Here is a 17,417-nt window from a genome sequence, read left to right on the forward strand (position 1 = left end):
TGCAAATATTATGCATATAAAATTGTTCAGTAATATACTAATGCAGTGTCAAGCCACGAACAGGATCAAGAACGAAATTCAAAACAGGTCACCATATCAAGTTTATGGTAGCATAGCTTTATACACCTCAAGCGATGATGTGTGGACACAAACATAAGTAAAGGGAAAAAATGAACCTGGGTGCAGAGATGGACTCTGAAGAGACTGGGGCGAGTATAAACTTTTGTGCAGATTCATACTCCAAAAGTATATAGAAACGAGGCGAATGATATGATATTAATTCATGATTGTGAAGAGCAGATAAAAGCATATATCTCACTACAAATTCTCATTAATTACTGGAGCGAGTATAAACTTTTGTGCAAATGCATACTCCAAAAGGAAACAAAAACGAGGCGAATGATATGATACTAATTCATGATTGTGAAAAGCAGATAAAAGCATAAATATCACTACAAAGTTTCATTAATTCAATTCAAATTCTAACTACAAGCCAATTCTCAGAGTTTCAAATATAAGCAAATAAGTTCATCCGTGCACTCAACATATGCCCTGATATATGAATGGAAGTTATTACCTTTCATTTCCAACTGCAAGGTTGAGAAGAGCCAACACAGCAGCTTCCTTGGCCTCCAAATTGGTCGATTTGAGCATGGATACAAGGGGAACAATCACACTTGCTGCAGCCAAATAAGCTCTGCTTTTAGCAGAAGTTTTGGTTAGCCTTCTGATCTCCTTGGCAGCCCTAATCCTCACATCAACATCCCCATTAGCTCCATATAAAAGAGACCACAGAGCTTCCTGCATGTTTTCCTTGCTTCTTCTATTATTAACCCAATCCTTGTCTGATCCATATTCAGCCTTCTGCTCTTCCTCGTCTGCCATCTCTACCAAATATTACACATAAACATGAACGAATATGCTAATGTCAGAGCTCTATTCACACATTTGACTCTCTGAAACACCATATAAAACACCTATGCCCTGTTTCTGCAAAACACCTGCGACCACAAGGACCTAGATTAATGTTTGGCCTTAAAACGATACTCAGAGACCCCACCTGTCATCACCAACAGTGAAAGCTCACCAACAGGGTCATTAGTTCACAATCAATCTGCATATCTATGTGTGGTGGATACAGGGCCTAACAATGACTACCACGTCAATGGGTGTGAGTGGAAGGGAAGGGAGCAAATGAATTATCAAACATGAGGACCCGATACACGGCCCTTGTGAATAGGAGTAGTCTACCTAGGCGGTAGAATGGCCCTGGTCAGTCAGAGCTGTCCAGAATGGCTATAGTCCAAAATGAAGCCTGAGGTTTCAACTTATTGAACTGATAGCCCATAGCTATCATTCCACAAACTTACTAGTGCCTAATCACATGACAGTGTGGTGTTGGTCAATTCAAACGACAAAACTAGTCACTCGTACAAATTGCCTTTGGTCTAGAATGCATAGTTCCACTCGTTGCCCTCGTTGATCTTGATTTGGTGATATTCACTCTTCAATTCTCTTTGCAAAGTATCTCATACCACTCAAATTATCCATTAGATTGTCCACTCTCGTTGGAAACTTATACTTGATTGTTGTTTTATTCAATGCTTTAGAGTTTGTACACATCTTACACTACCCATCTTTCTTCGATGTCATCAGACCTGATAACGTGCTCAGGCTCACAATCTCTCCATTAAAGCCCTTTGACAACAACTCACCAACTTGCTGATATAATTCCATGCTTTTCAATGTACTCATCTTGTGCAGTGCTTGATTTGGCAATGTCACACCTAGAATCAAGTCCATCTCATGTGCAGTCTTCCTCTTTGGTGGCAATCCATTTGGAAAGTCATTGGATTCTGTCTCTATACTCGTCGAACAACCCTTCACTTTTACAGGGATATTCTCAAGAAACCAAGGAATTTCAAGCAACAAGAGTTGGAAACTTATACTTGATTGTTGTTTTATCCAATGCTTTAGAGTTTGTACACATCTTACATTGCCCATCTTTCTTCGATGTCATCAGACTTGATAACATGCTCAGGCTCACAATCTCTCCATTAAATCCCTTTGATAACAACTCACCAATTTGCTGATATAATTCCATGCTTTTCAATGTACTCATCTTGTGCAGTGCTTGATTTGGCAATGTCACACCTAGAATCAAGTCCATCTCATGTGCAGTCTTCCTCTTTGGTGGCAATCCATTTGGAAAGTCATTGCATGCTGTCTCTATACTCGTCAAACAACCCTTCACTTTTGCAGGGATATTATCAAGCAACCAAGGAATTTCAAGCAACAAGAGTTCAAGCAACCAAGGAATTTGAATTATTTTCAGGGCAAAAACATCGCCTCTTTAGAGATTTGGATCTTGATAGTATAAGATATTTGTCAAATACTTTATAGTAGGTCCTTGGAACTTGTTTTAAACCATAAAGAGATGTAATCAACCTAAATACCAAATGATCCTCAACTTGTAACCTGGAACCCCTGTGTGTAGCGTACCAAGTGTTATCACTCAGGTTGTCCTTAAGCTCTGGAAAAGGATACGGCCGAGGTAACCACATACCAACTTTGGACTGCAGGTTCTAGCCAACCTGCAATCAGAGAGGGCTCTCTCTTTTAGATTTAGCTTTGTTGAAAGGATTTTAGGCTAGGTCTTGATTTCAAGGGTTTCGTTTTGTTTTTTGTGGGAAAATTGATGTTTTCAGACAGAGAGGCAAGGCATAGTCTGGAATTTTCAAACCATTGGGCGTGGAGTCGAGGAGGAGAACTGCTGGTGCATTCCTTTGGTCACAAGAGAGGGAAAATGGAGCAAGATAGTTGAGCATGAAACAATATTTCAGGTTTAAATGATGGGAAGAATGCTAAGTAATGAGAGGCAGTTAAGAATCTCTCAATCAGCTTAACAGAGGAAGTAACAGAGCGCTACCTAGGGGCAGTAAAGAATCCCTAGATAATTGGCAAACACAGGTGAATCGGGGTAAACATGAGCCAAGAGGAATTCATATTCATAACCAATTCATTCAGAGGAAAACATAAAGAAATAGCAGAAATTGAGCATAGAGAGTATTTAAACTAATTCTAGGCTATTCTTTCTTTCTGCTATTTAGATAGTGGGAAACAATAAAACAGAGGTAAGATGCACTTATTGCTTCAGGCTGCAACACAAGAATTCCATCTTCATATCTCCAAAAACATTCATTTACAATAGATAGTTTGCTCTCCAAGCTTTCAACAATCTTTGATTATAGAAAAAACCAGGTATACAATGCGAGTCTCTAGTGAAAATTCTCAATCAACCAACCCTTGAAACAATGTAGAGGGCGGTATATATAGGGCAAAACTATCTACAGAGTTCCTTTATTACATCTTTACCTAATCAGGTCTAAAAGAAAGACGATTACTTAACCTAATCCTATCCATAAATAAATGCAAAAAATATCTCGGGCTGCGCTCAGGGTCGCCGTATCAAAACTGAGTAAATGATGTTGTCCTTGGTGGCTTGCTGCAATGTTTTCTGAAATAAATGTGTATGGGTTTCTGCATCTCTGCTTTCTGTCTGTATTTAAAGCCTTAACTGTGATTTGAGGGCAAGGATGGGCTTACGCCTCTTGATTTGACTTTCTGGGGGGCTTCATCAATGTTCAGGTGCTTCGAGCCCCTAAAAAATCTTCAGCTGATACTCTTTGGCAATAAACCGATGTTGTTCTGACGTGCTGTGGGTCTTAATCATCATTTAATGGCCGTTTTTTGGCCTCTGCTTCCTTCAAAACTGTTTTATGCTCCTCTCGGCAAGCTTCGCGAAGAAAAATGGGTCTTTCGGCGCCTTTTGGGCTTCCTGGGGGCTGTAAAACGAAAAGATTCCCTGAAGATTCCCCATTCTAGCCCAAAAAATCTAGGCACAAATCGCTCATCAAAAACTGCCTCAGAATCTGATTCCGGGGCTCCGAAGTGCGATTTTTGCCCTTCGCGCCAAAAAAGTGCTGATGACGTCAGCATGACGTGACATTGTACGGTGGGTGACGTCAGCGATGACGTCAGCATGATGACGTGGCAGGATGGCATCAGCATAACATCATCATGTACGGATGGTGACGTGGCATGACACGTAGCAAGGGGCCACATAGGCAGATGACTCGACATGTGACTGGGCAGAGGGGGGTGACGTAAGCGGTGACTGTGCAGGGGGGTGACGTAAGCGGTGACGTCACCGGGCAGGAGGCGGTAAGTGGTTTTGTGGCGCACCACCTTTGGGGGGGGAGCGATTTTGTCAGAGGGGGCTCCGCCACAGCCCAGGAGCTGACGCATGGCGGGAGGTACGGCGGTAATACCGCCCATCTCCCGGACGCTAAAGCTCGGGCGTTTTGGAGATGGGACGGCCCGCCCACCATCGATCTGCGGGGCGGATGATCGGACGGCTGGCGGGAAGGACGAGGCGACGGCTGGTTAGGGCGGGGAATATGTGCAGAATATTCCCTTTTAAATATAGCACGCGGTGGGTTTAAAACTTAGGTTTATGTGGGTTATGGGGGTTATATGGGTTTAATGCGCGCGGGTCAATGTATTTGTGCACAAAACTTTGGTTTAGGGGCGAAAAAGGGGGTTTTTTGAGGGTTTAGGGCTAGGGGAGAGGTTATTAATCTGGCCAGGTGTCAGATTAATCCCTTTTAAGACACAGATGGGCTAAAAACAGCCCCGGATAGACCGTTTTTTCCCGGACTCATAAAAATATGGCTATATTGCCAGGGAGGGGATATTCACATAGGGGAATTTTATATACAAAGTTTTAGTAGGGGAAGGGGGAAGACTGATAGGGAATTATATAATACTGTTAGTAGTTAATATGACGGTGATCAGCAAGCGCTAAGGTCAGGGACCTTAGGCTATTTTGGGGAAAAGACCTTGAAAAGAAATAAAAATCCTTGAGTGAAGCAGATCTTCACCAAGGCAACTGATATGGATGATGATGAGATGGAGAGGAATCAAGCAGATCTTGACCTCTTTGGGAAATTAGTAAGTGACTTGGGGAATTTAGAAGAAGGGGGAGTTAGTGATGTTCACCTTTGAGCTCCTTTGCCTGAAAACTGCCTGCACTGTGATCTGTAAAGATAAAGCACTTTGTAACACAAAATTGATCATAAATTATCATTCTGAAACCACACAACTACCTACCCGGCCTACTCACCTAACATTTTTTCTTCTTTTTGGTTTGGGTGCACTTAGACTTGCAGACCCAGATTTACAATTTTTCTTTTGAATTTTTCCTATCTAAATCTACACTTATTTCTGCTAGGGCCCAGATTAAACAGTTGGGTCCCTATGATTCTCTACCTATCTACAGATCTGCCAAGATTAAACTGTTTGGACAGATATCACTCTATATTCTAAAACAGGAAATTGAAACCTAGGGAGACCAAGATTAAACAGTTTGGACCTCCCTTAAATGAAAACTCTTCAAAACTGGAACAACTCATCAAAAATGGAATCAGCAGTGGCATTTGGACCAAGCATACTTCATGGAACCTCGTGGAAATATGGAACACTGCAGCCTGCAAAGTATGACATATTTGGCATGTAAAAATGTCAATCATGAAAGATGACATCCTGTTGCAACAGGAGGCTAACACCAAGTACCCTTTCTACTCCATTGAGGTTACGAGTATCTTTCCAAGTACACACATAGTCTCCTTTTTATAAAGAGGAAGGGATGCATCTAAGCTCATGTCATTGCTTTTACATCAATACCTATAGCAGTCATGAAAACAAATTGAAGAGATATAATTCCATTCTCCATTATACCTGGTAGACTTCCCTGGTCAGTCAGAGCTGTCCAGAATGGCTACAATCCAAAATGAAGCCTAAGGTTTCAACTTATTGAACTGATAGCCCATAGCTATCATTCCAGTGCAAATACTCAGAGTGGATTTGTGTTTCATAAGTGGCTTAATATGAATTTGGGTCCTATAATGAGCATTTCATCTATATAAAGTGGTGATTGCTAAATGTGTTTTTTGCATAATAGTTTCCAGTATTAAAAATGTTGTAGTGTAAATGAACACAAATTATATTCTTTTTTTAATTATATATGATTGAAAAACATGTTGACTATTAGGAAATAGATAATTGTCTACTTGTTTAACATGAATTTATTGTTATTTATTTTTCAGGTTTTTGAAGTGTAAAAAATGGTGCAAAAGTGGCGTTTATGCATTGAAGTGTCTTGCTTTCCAAATCCAGGTCGAGCAGTTATTAAATTCGTCCTTTACAATATGGCAACAAATCATTTATTTCATGGAAAGAGAGAAGTGCTTGGAATGATGACAAACAATGAGGCATATTACATTGCCCTTGTTGAAGGGTTAAAAGAGGCAAAACAACATGATGTCAATGATATTGAAGTCTTCACCAACTCGGAGTTGATATGTAATCAGATGAAAGGCATCTATCGGGTTCGGAAGGACAATTTAAAACCTCTTCATAAGGAAGCAATAATTTGGAGTTGTCAATTTCAACATTTTACCATCAATCACTCTGTAGATACTGAAAAGATGTCCACTGATATAATTTCCAAAGCATTTTTAAGCACATATGTAGATGCCAAATATGACATAGGATCACCATCCACTGCAACAGAAATCATTGATCACCATCAATAGAAATCCCCATTGTGTGAATGGGTTGTTGTTATCATTTTTTTGGGGTCTATCATAGCATGGTTCTTTCACTAAAGAAGAACCTATTAATGTTTTATTTTTCCCCAACATGCAATGATTATGGTTTTTTGTATGGGAGACAAATTTATGGACAAATGTAATATATTCCATGTACATGGACAAATGTATTTTGAGAAAAGTAACGGGTTCATGATTTTGTGATTATCATCAATACATTATGATGTTGTTTGATCCTTCCAAACACCTTCTCAGATCTTTGTTTCTTGAGAGATATTGATATGCTATGTGATTTGTTCGTTGGTTGTTGATCAATGATGAAATGTTTCTTTACCTATGTGTCCTCCTCATCCAATAGATAATAGCATAATTGTCTACTTGGGGTGGGAAATCTAGAATGGTATGTCAATGAGGTTTATGCATGTTCCCTCTTCAATTTGTCTCATCTCTTATAGTGAAAATATAGACATCCTTGTTTTAGGCACTATTTCTATCCTTTAATTGTTGTTATCAATTTATAGGAAAAGTGCATGGTAGATGAGGTTTCCAGTTTTAGACTAGTGTGCATTAGTCTAGGAGTGAGGCTCTCTATTCTAGGAAACTTCTGAAAGCACCTTGGGCGCACTTTCCTAGAAGTGAATTAGGGTTGAATTAAGTTAATTAAGATGGTGCAATAGTAGTAGTGTCCCTCTACTTTTGTTTTTCATTCAATTTACGAAAGAGCGGATCCACTTTGTTTGGTTTTCTTTCCGGAGTTAATAAAGAAAACAAAGATGTTTTTCTAAGTTCTGTTGTTTTCTTTTGTTGTTCAAAACTTTTTGGTTAGCTTAAATGTTTTCAGATCTTGCATAAAGAAGCAGTACTGAAAGTTTCTTATAGCTTTTCAGTTTTCTAAGTGTTCTTAGTTGCAGGTTTGGTTAGTGTTTACCATGTACTGAAATTTAACTATCTTCAATCAATAGAAGCACTATCAATAGTACTTGCATGCATGATAAAAGGCATAATATCATAATTTCATGAAAAATGTAAGTCTTCTCAACCTTCCTCTAACTCTGATAAGATATGATGCGTACAATTGCATGATTTCATATTAAAAATCGTTGCTTCTTTTCAGATAGATATTTTGAGGATCAACTCTACCTAAAATTGGATTCAGTCTTAAGAGGAATGGCACAATCCTAATGTCCAAAGCTATTCTTGAAATTTCTATTGTATTCTTCAATTCATATTTAGCGTGTTCTACAAAGAAGAAGAGTAGCATACATTCCCTAATTATCATGCAGATGTAGAGCTAATGTTATACAGTTGAGCACTGCTCTATTACCGATCGTTTTGGAAGATAAGTGCTATTGTTAGAACTTCTATGCTTGGACAGTTTGGTATCACCTTCAACTATAAGAGAAAAAGAAGAATGGTAGCTTAATAATCAATGCCCAATGTCCTTCACTATTCTTCAGAAAAATCACAACTTTCTCCTCATCTTATTTCTGAGTTAATGGCTACGGTTAAGCTACTCTTGTAGGTCACTAAAAGGAATTAATTTGTGACATTTATCTCATGTCCCCTTAGGTTATTTTGAGCAATAGTTAGATCCAAGATTTGTTCAAACCGTGTTTGTAACAACTCTGATTAATTGAAGACATGTGGTTGGGTTTATTCAAGTGGTTTAATTGCTAAAAATTCCCTTGTAGGATATTCTCTGTAACTGAAACTTTCAGATTTAATATTCATAAATCAGCAAGATTCGATTCACAACTCCCTTATTGCTTTTCTTCTTTCCTACCCTCTTTTCTCACAAGGACAAGGCCCTGGTCAATCACATAAATAGATACCCTTGACTGCTGATTTCGAATACAACCTTTATAGTCATATTGAATATTGATATTACCTAACAAGACTAGAAAGCGTGAAGGACCTTCAACAGTACAAATCACAATTATATAGAAGGCAACAATCTTCAGGTGTAGAGGGACTAACATAAATAAAGTGTCTATTTAGTCAGCTCGGCGATGAATATAATTTGCCGGGGGATTTAAGGGAGGCTGATTCTAAGCCTGTCCTCTCCTATAGATCCTCACAACCTAAAATTGTATGAAGAAAATATTATGAAAGCACATGGAAATACTCACACAGAAAACAAGTTCTGTCAAAAGCTAAAACCAGAACCTTTTGATTAACTTTGAAGTATCAGGCTTTTACAAAATATAAATTTTTTTGGCCTGAAAGCCAACCCCTATTACATTGAAAATGATCAACTTTATAGAGAAATAAAGCTACTAGCTTTAAGGAATGAAATCCTAACAATAAACTAAAAATAAACAATCTCTCGCATGTTATAGGAAATCTGGAAATGATGAAATGGAATGCTTCAAATCTGAATTATATCCACAGTTGATTGTTGACCCAATGCCTTGAAATCTGATATATACTCCACAGTTGCTGATTCTTCTCCATAAAATCTGAGACATGAAGCTGTTCCCTGAAAATCTGTCAGATATCCTTTAAACAACACAAATTTTGCCACCTATCTGTTGTCACACAACACCTTTTTCTTTTACTAGGAGGAGTATTCTCCCTTGAGGAAGAGTAACTCAAATTAAATCTCGAGCATTTTGCTTGTCTTCAGCATCAGGTGGTTTTGAAACATGAACTACAAAATGAGTGCCCAAAGGAGCAGATTCAAAATACATAGAGGCGCCACTGGTTTGTGTGTCTAGCTTTCTACTGCTCCCCTCTGGCTCACATAGCTTTGCTTTTCACTTAATACATTCCAAAACACTGTTGGTTCATCCGCAGACTTTATCAAATCCTTTGACAGTCTATTACCCACTACAGCACTGTTTGTTCCTCTGCAGACTTTATCAAATCCTTTGACATTTATCTCATGTCCCATTAAGTTCTTTTGAGCAATAGTTAGATCCAATATTTGTTCATACCGTGTTTGTAACAACTCTGATTAATTGAAGACATGTTGTTGGGTTTATTCAAGTGGTTTAATTGCTAAAAATTCCCTTGTAGGATATTCTCTATAACTGAAACTTTCAGATTTAATATTCATAAATCAGCAAGATTCGATTCACAACTCCCTTATTGATTTTCTCTTTCCTACCCTCTTTTCTCACTCACAAGGACAAGGCCCCGGTCAATCACATAAATAGATACCCTTGACTGCTGATTTAGAAGATTCATTTGCAGATTTCAAGAATCTGTTCACTTCCATTCCTGCCCTTCCATACTGTATACACTGTCAATTGTTTGCTTAACCAATCCCCACAACCTAATCTGGCTTTGAATGCTCTTCTTAGTTGCTTGGTATGTCTCGTTAACCTTTCAAGGATTTATACTCACTGCAGACTACTTTTATTTACAAATTGGTTTTTGTTAAGTTGTCACCAGATTTCAGATCATTGAATGATTGCCCACAAGGATACTTCTGCAACCGTATATACATAGACCTCGGTATCTTCGAATTTTGCTTTGGTTATGCATGCTGGAATTGTGATTTTTCCTACAGACTCTATATCAGTTCATTGCCACGCATGGTATCACTGAAATATACTCCAATTCGATTTTCTGAGTGTATTAAACCCCAGTTATGTTCGACCATAGCTCCATCCTTTTACCCCTTATCAAGTAACATGAATAGTTTCTTAAACTCGAGATAGATTTACAGACATCTTAAAACATCTACTAGATCAGTGTAACATTATGATTAAAGCATGGATCACAGTGCATCATATATACCTTTTATTTATCCCCAAGACTATGATATGATGTGACTGAGAAAATAGAATAGAAACTATTTGCTTTTGATTATTAGAACTTACAGCCAAATTTTTCTTCCCTAAAATTGTTTTTTGTCATTTGTTTGTAGCATAAGTTATAAAGCCACTAATGCCCTAAACTCTGCATATGCAGTGCTTGTATACAGTGCTTGTATACTCTGCATATACAGTACTTGCATATACAGTGCTTGTATACATCAGTTCCTCATTTTCCGAAGAAGTTAGATAAAAATGTCATAGTGCACAATGAATCAGTGTCAAGTTAGTGGTTCAAGTCATTAATTGACAAGAGGATGGATCATTTATAGCACAAATGACAGGAGGAATGCATCAAAAGCATGGACAGCACCATGATTTCTTATGTAAAGGAGACAAATGTGTTGGTTGGTATGGACATATTTTTTATTTATGTACTTTATAAAACTACAAACTTGTATTTATGTAAGCATTGAAGGTTATAGAGTATGGACAGAATGCATAATGTATTGGTTGGTATGGATGCTCTGTGATATAGTACTTGTGTTTCCCTTGACATTGCCTGGATATCCACAACAATGTCCTCCATTACCATATCGTTCTCAGTCACAAAAAACCCTTCAATGGGGCGAAAATACTGGTTATGCATAAGAGGATTTCCAAAAGTGGGTACATCCTGTAAATATTCTCTCAAGTGGGGAGTACCCTAAATCCTCTTCTGCGCATGACATTTGATGACAGCCCCTGCTGTTGATGGCTCCCTTACTTTTCTTTTGCATTGCAGATATCAGGAAAGAATGCAATGAAGACAGAAACAGAAGATTTTATAAAATTCAAAGATGATGATAACGATGAAAACTATTAAATCACTCACAGATGGTAAGGAATGAACACACTATATCATTCAGGCACGACAATAACAATAACAATGTATGTTATATAAATGAAAAGAAACCAGAGAAGATGGTATTCCTAACTAAAGTCACGCCTGTTGTTCGTTAAACTCGTTTCAGAAACCAGAATTAGTTGTTCTAGAAACTAGACTTTAGCTGTTGTAGAATTTATGACCAGAAGAATTGACCGGCTAAGGTCCGGTTGTTCAATTCTAAAGTCAATTAAGGTATATCGCTGATTCTCCGGGTCAGCGATTATGCATTCCAATCTTGGTCAGGGTCTTTCATACAATTGCAACAGGGTTGTGATTATGCATTGCAGTGCGCAGGTGACAATTCGAATTGGAACCGAAATAAGGAGCTCCCCGGAACAATACACCGCGGCTGCAATAGCTCGTCCCCGATCGGAGTAGTCTGTCAGGGGATGTCAGGCCCCATTCCCTGCGATCCGAATCCGATTTTTTGTCAAGCCCTGACAGGGAATGTCAGGATTGCCAGGGGAGGGTGGCGGAGAAGCGGAGAAGGAGGGTGGCGGAGGGCGGAGACATTCCCGGTGGCTGGAGCTGGACGATTTTCCGGCCGGTGATGAGAAACGAGCCATTCTACCGCCTAGGTAGACTACTACTTAATGAAACACTTTCATCACTGAATACATACAGACCACCGAGTCTAAAATTCTAAAGAAGCTAATTATAAATCAGATGATGTTAATGACTTATTTTCTTTTCTAAATATGGATCATGTTGTATTATTTTCTCAATATAAATCACCAAGAATGAAATGAGTCAAAAAAAAATTACTCGAAAGAGAGGGAAAAAATGAAAAATTATAAAATAGTAAAAATTAAAAAATAGAGTAAAAAGTATAACATCAAGAAAATAAAATAAAAAAACCACTACTATAAGAAAAGAACCACTACTATAAGAAGGGCTAATTTCATCTTAACTACATATGCTAATTTTTTAGTTGTTTTAAATTAAAACAAAAGGACAAATAAATTGCTCTTAATTAAGGAAAACTAAACAATAAATATATTTTTGTCATCTCAATCATGTGGCTTCATTATTGAACTCAACCCCAATGGGAGGTAGAGGCAAAAGAGAGAAGGTGGTTGAGATAGTGGGAGGCAAGGAGGCTGAGGAAGTGAGGTCCCCACAACTTAGGTTATTGACTATGCAGCTACTAAGGGCTAAGTCTACCACTGTGCTGTCATGTGTGGCGATCTGAGTGCAACGAAAGAGTTCGGTACTGAAATGAGAACCGCAATTTGTTTCCCGCTCACCCTGCGAATGAGGTGAAGGAAAGGGCCAAAAAAAGATGCTATGTTCTTCAGTTTTATAAAGTGAAACTAATACCACCCGCAGCCACCACAGATCGACTGTTAAACAAAGGGAAGAAAGTGGGCATCAACAGGGTTTTCATAGTTTTTCTCAAGGTTTTCTTAAAAAACGTTCTATTTCATTACCCTCTAAACAATATTTTCTTGATATAGTGTCATCCGCTCTCTGTTAACAAGTTAAGGTTTCATTTTTCAATAATTTAGAAGCACAACCACCCAGATTTGACCCTATGACATCTCTGGTAAGAATAGTCTTTTGGTTACATTTGATTGTTTCCTTTAAAGAGGTTTTCTTGCTTACAGTCTCTTCAGGTTTATTATTAAAAAATAACTCAAGGGTTCTTTGGATTTACAGGTAAATTTTGTGTTTCTATGCTCAACATATTGCCATGTTCCAGTGGAAACAATTAAGAATGAACCTTACTCTATTAACATTGTTCATTTCCTAGGTTATAAATAATTTCTACCCGGTAAATACTACTTTATTTTCCGTTCACTGTTCTCTATTTTGGAGATGAAAATGCTATAGATTTGCTACAGGTTTACCAGATTAACAATCCAATCATATATTACACCAATCAAACTAGCACCAACCATGTAGCAAAAGGTAAGGTTCAGAATTTTTTAGTACGAAGGAGGTATTTCTCCCCTGAATTCATGTAGGGAAAGAGACAATAATGTGAGATTTTTTATCTTACCAATCCATTTCCATTACGGTCTATGCCAACTTTTATAATGCCTTATGCAGTGGATGTATTGAAAGGTGTATTTTTCACCTCCTTCCACCATCCCCTATGCTCTAAGCGGGGAGGAAAATTAGATATGATTGTTGCATTGTGAGCAACATAATTAATGTAGCAGTGGCTAGTGGGTCCAACTCTTCCTTTTGGTAAACCCTCTATTTTAATTGCTCATGGATCTGCTAAAACTACAACTATTTCCTACATGTTTATTATTTTTCTTTCTTATGTTGTTATAGCCTCCGCATCCTATCTACCATCCACCGTTTCCTATTACAGGTAAAGGTTTCATGATGTGTGGCATCAAACTAATACACATGATGTCAGGTTTAACTTCTATGGCAATGATTCATGTTTTTGTTCCTTGAATGAAAGAAAAACAAGGCTGAGGTATTAGCTTGCATTCATGTACGCAAACGATATAAAGTGTGGCACATTGAATGACCACATGGTAAAAAAAAAAAACACATGGAAATTCATAGAATATATTGCAGTGCCTTGGACTCATGTTTGTCTTGACAAGAATCTAACCCCTACTTGGTTTTTACAGGCGATCAGGACTTCGTGAATTTCCATAATAGTTAGTCATGCGACGGATAGACTCGACTGTTGCTCCAAAAATTAAATTATAGCGGATGAAAGTAGTATGACATACCAGAAATATACACTCTCTCCATAATTAGGATGGTGGTGATAAGGACTCTGCTAAAACATTCCAATGGCCTTCTAGTGTCTTCGCCTTTAACGCGATTAGTGCTCGTCTCACTTTGTCGTCCCATTGTAAAACCATTATTGGGTTTCCTTCCGAAAGTTACTGGCAGTAAGGTGACAAGACTACCTATATAAGGTTATCTTTCAAGACAACCACATCTATGATCTTCAATCCTGCGTGGAGGCAACTTTTAACTAAGTCGTGGCCCCTTGCTTCTGCAATTATATTTTGTTATGAACCACGATATTTCAAAATTTCGTTGTGTGGAGCGCACTAAGTTCATTGTGTGGAGCTCCACACTTCTGCACAATATTAATGTACGACTCTACACAATATTAATGTATATCCCAATAGAGTTTTAAAGGGAATCATAATGAAACAATATTTTGTATGTATATATTATTGTTGTGGGAGATCTAAAATCACATCTGCCTTGTTCAATAAAATGTTTGCATGGATTACAAGCACACAAATGAATATAAAAGGAAAAAAGATGATAAAAAAATAGGAGCCAAATCTACAAGCAAATTCTTGAATTCAGATATCTTGAAAAATCGTTACATATGTTTGATGAGGACAGAGAGCCACGCTTGTTTGTTTTAAGAAAATTTGCTTCAAATTCTTGTAAACATGCGGAAATTTAACTGCATTATGCATCACATGCGACAATTAGACCACATTGGAGCTTGAAATTTCGTAAAGATCACTGATTTGGAAAAATTTCATAGCAGCATGACAACTCGAAAATAGACTTGGCAAAAATTTAACCTCGTTAATTCTCCTCCTTCATTAGCCCACCACCCCTATACCTGGCATTTAGAATTATATTTATAAAAAACACATATTCAGAACATCCTCCCACAAAATGATAAAAATCTAAAGCTCTTCACCTTAGAATACCGATTCTGCAAAGTGTGGGTCTCACAAAAGCATAAAGTTGTATATATACCAACAAGGACGAGCAACGAGGATTGTGGTCTGCAAAGGGCTATCCATGTTTGCTTGGGCAAATAAACTGGGCCAAAGCCTCGTGATTTCCTAGGACAAGACCTTCACACGTCCCACCCTTCCAAATATGTCGTCCTTTCAATGTATTTTAATAAATTTGTTAAATCTCATTTTAAAATTCATTGTAGCATTTTTTCTTAGTGCAAGGAAGATAGATCGATAACATGACACAATTCTTCGTGCGAGAAAGGAGGTGACAAATACAAAATATAAATTTGATCTGCATTATATTGGCGTCTCCCTTTGTATTAAGTCGTAACAAACTATTCACCTCATATATTCCATTATGGATTTAGTATGCAACTTCGCATCTTGTTAATTTATGAACTTTTCCCCTTTGCAGTTGAAAAAGATCTTCAAAGTCAACTTTAACCGACCATGAGACCAAGATCACACTATCCGCTCAAACATTTTAAAGGTTTGTTGGGTCAATTTGTTTTACGCTATAGGTTTTGAAACCTTATCGGATGATTTATTTATTTATTTTTGTGTAAATATCACAAAAAATATTACATATGGTTACAAAAGGGGTCTATCATTTCCAGAGAGAGTAGAGAAATGCAGGCCTGTCAAAACAAAACACTGCTTACAAAGGCTGTAAGGAACAAGAAACGTTTTGTGTATAGACTACCATAATTGAACCTTGGTCAAACATAGGTCGAAACAGATAACGACCAACCACACAGAGCTCCCAAACATAACTAAAGCAAACACGAACAAAGAAGGCCTCTGAATGGCTCGCCGCCTTATACATTCAACAAACATAGGAAAAGCAAAACCAAACAGCAGAGGACAAACTGGAATCTGCAGTAGAAAACCGCCTCCTCGGAAACCTACTGGTCGATTTTTGCTACTTCAGGAGGTACAACAACACTCGGACCAGCTCCATTATCTCCCTTGGGAGCACTGCAGGATTTGTGGCATTTGATGGTGGTGGTTATGGAGTCGTCCTTAGGGATATCAATTGAAACATTAAGCCCTTGACGAATAGACATCTTGAAGTGCCGAATGAAAGCTCCCAGGCTCGCATTCTCAATTCCTCCATGAGGGAGTTTATGGTAATTTCCAGTTTGTCCAACCTCGCTAAATTCTTGGCCAAGGCGAGGGAGTTCGCTTGGTAGGCATCCTTTAGAGCTGCTCCTTGCATGCTCAGGGCTTTAGCTAGCATTGTTTTCATTCGCCAAGCCTCACTCTGTGTTCTCAGGAACTGGGTGGCTCTGGTTGCTGGGGTGCCCGGGTACGAGAGCCAATCAACCTCCTCACTGATAATGTTAATGTCCATCCCTTCATGGGCTTTGTTCACCTCGACTTGGAGTTCTTCAATATATTGTTTAACTTTCTTGGAGACAAAGGTCTCGTAATTCTCTTGGGCTCTTTTTAATTCTCTGGTTGCTCTCGCGCTTCGGGTGTTGCTCTTCACCATAATACTCTTGCAAGTTCCGGCAATTGATAATCGGGTTCTTATACACAACACAGTATACACAGGGCTGAGCTATGAGAAATAACAAAGGCAGGTGAAATCTATCCCGGTGGTTTGTGTATTAATAGTGAAGGATGCAGTGTGAGGGTCCGCAATCATAACCGATGCCTCTGTCTTTTCCATGTTTCCGTCAGTCTGAATCCCCAACAGGTGACTGACGACCTTCTTATTATTACAATTGATTACATTGGGAATGCCATGCTTGTCACTAAAGAAACGAGGCCACGTGTCCTTTGATCCATGATAGGTGAGCTGACCTCTATCCCTGTGGTAGATCTTCCACCTTTCTCGATGCGAGCCATAGGACTCCCACCCGTGGTGCCATTTCCAGGCATTATGGATTAGGGAGTGAACATTTATAGCTAACCACATAATTCATTGATGAATGGTGCCATGTATGTCGTCCTTCTCTCCTGACACGCCTGTGAGGTCTTGCCTTGAGATTTGTAGGCATTTGTCCCGAAGATTGGCACAAGCGATGTCCTGCCAACAGGTGTCAATGTTATCATTCCGATGGTCGACCGCGTGGTTTGCTAGGCTATCCGCCACTGCGCCTAATTTCATGTAGAACGATCCCATTGAGAGCGGAGAGATGTTTGGGTATGAGCTTGGTGACCATGGCTAGGCGTCAGTGCTTTGTTACCTTCTCAGACCGCGAACCAGTTTGTAATTTCCTCGTTGCATTGATGGCTAAGAGCGAGTCTCCTTCCATAATTGTTGCCCCTTTCCCCCAAACAAATTAGGATTTGCAAAACTTGCTCCAAAGTTGCAAATTCTACCTCGTTGTTGGTGGCTTCCCCCAGAGAATTACTA

General features: G+C 38.7%; 1 pseudogene across 1 annotated transcript in view; it reads right to left on the reverse strand.

Moving 5' to 3' along the window:
* LOC149170048 (U-box domain-containing protein 17-like) overlaps positions 1 to 998 on the reverse strand; it is a 28,267-nt pseudogene extending 27,269 nt beyond the window's left edge. The window contains exon 1 of the transcript XR_016259211.1: positions 578 to 998. The product of XR_016259211.1 is annotated as a U-box domain-containing protein 17-like (transcript). The remainder of the gene's footprint in view (positions 1 to 577) is intronic.
* Between the last annotated feature and the right edge of the window lie 16,419 nt (positions 999 to 17,417).

Source organism: Pinus tabuliformis, chromosome 4_2, assembly GCF_031772625.1.
Source record: "Pinus tabuliformis cultivar Carrire ecotype Pingquan chromosome 4_2, CPIR1, whole genome shotgun sequence".
NCBI lineage: Eukaryota > Viridiplantae > Streptophyta > Pinopsida > Pinales > Pinaceae > Pinus > Pinus tabuliformis.